Below are 1929 nucleotides of genomic sequence, written 5' to 3' on the forward strand. Positions count from 1 at the left end.
TACAGGAGATTAAAAAAATGATGGATTCCTTGAATGAGCAGTGCAGGAGTGAAATAGATCACATGAAGCAGTCAAAGATGTGTAGAGGAGCTTTAAATCTCAATCAGAAGTCTGAAAAGCCATTTGAGTGAAAGTAAAAATAGAGTTTCAGATCTTGAAGATGCTGGTGCAGCTAGTGAAAAGGTAAGAAAAGATCTTTTAAAAACAACTAGGAAGCAGGAAAAAATAATTCATCACCTGCAAGACGATGCAAAGATGAACTATGTGAGACTAATAGGCATCAATGAGAATGAAGGAGTCAATACAAATGATATAAAAGAATATAGGCAGAAGTAATAGCAGAAAACTTTTCAAATATGAGGAAACAATCTGATACTCAGGTAAACAAAGCATACAGAACTCCAAATAACTTCAACCCAATTAAAAACACACTGAGACATATAATAGTCTAGATCCGAGAAATCTAACACAAGAATATCATACTGAAAGCCGCTAGAGAAAAGAAGCAGATCACATTCAAAGGAAAACCCATCAGAATTACGGCCGACTTCTTTTCACAAACCATGAAGGCAAGAAGAGTATGGAGCAGAATACTTCAAGTCCTCTATGAAAACAAATTCCAACCCAGACTATTATACCCTGATGGAGAAGTGAAATACTTTCATGACAAAGAACAACTAAAGAATTTCATGATGGCAAAAACAACCCTAAGCAGACTACTGAAAGATGTTCTAGAGAGGGACCAAAATGATCAGAACTCCACCAATGAGTACAGAAGAAACCCGTTAAATATAACAAACAATTAAACACAAGAGAAAAAAAAGTTAAAAAACAGCATTCAAATAACAGGTCAATCATAAGTCAACACATCTCAATTATAACCATCAATGTAAATGGACTCAGTTCACCAATTAAGAGAAATAGATTGGCACAGTGGATTAGGAAACAAAACCTAACAATATGTTGTACACAAGAAACACATTTAACTCATAAAGAAACTCACAGGCTGAAAGTCAAAGGATGGTAAACAATACTACATGCCCCAGCACTTCAGAAAAAAGCAGGGGTAGCAATCTTAATCTCAGACAGTCTCAACTTCAAACCAAGAATGATCAAACAAAATAATGAAGGCCACTATATACTAGTTAGAGGAAAAATTCAAGAGGAAAAAAAAATAACAATCATAAATATGTATGCACCAAACGTGGGAGCACCCAACTATATAAGACAAACCTTAATAGACATGAAAAATCTAATATTCAATACAACAATCTTAACAGGAGACCTTAACACCCTCTTATCCCAAACATATAGATCAACCAGATGAAAAATTAGCAAAGAAGTAGCACAACTGAACCAGATCTTGGAACAAATGCACTTGGTAGACATACACAGAGTGTTCCACCCAACCACAGTGGAATACACATTTTTTTCAGCTGCACATGGATCATTTTCTAAAATAGATCACAAACTAGTACATGGGTCATGCTTAAGTATATGCAAGAAAACAGAAATTATCCCATGCATATTATCTGACCACAGTGCAATGAAACTGGAAAAAATAAAAGAAACCAGAAAAACTCCCTAAATACATGGAAATTAAACAACACCCTACTCAGCAATCAATGGGTTACAGATGAAATTAAACAAGAAATTCAACAATATCTACAATTCAATGAAAATTCAAGCACAACTTATCAGAACTTATGGGATGCGATGAAAGCAGTTCTCAGAGAGAAATTCATAGCCGTGAACTCACACGCTAGGAAAACAGAACAGGAATAAATAAACACCCTAATGCTGCAGCTTTGACATCTAGAAAAGGAAGAGCAAACCAAACCCAGAGCCCAAAGATGTAAAGAAATCATAAAGATTAGAGCAGAAATTAATTCAATTGAGATGAAGAAAACAGTTCAAAGAATTAATGAA

Source organism: Octodon degus, unplaced genomic scaffold (genome assembly GCF_000260255.1).
Source record: "Octodon degus isolate 3935 unplaced genomic scaffold, OctDeg1.0 scaffold00106, whole genome shotgun sequence".
NCBI lineage: Eukaryota > Metazoa > Chordata > Mammalia > Rodentia > Octodontidae > Octodon > Octodon degus.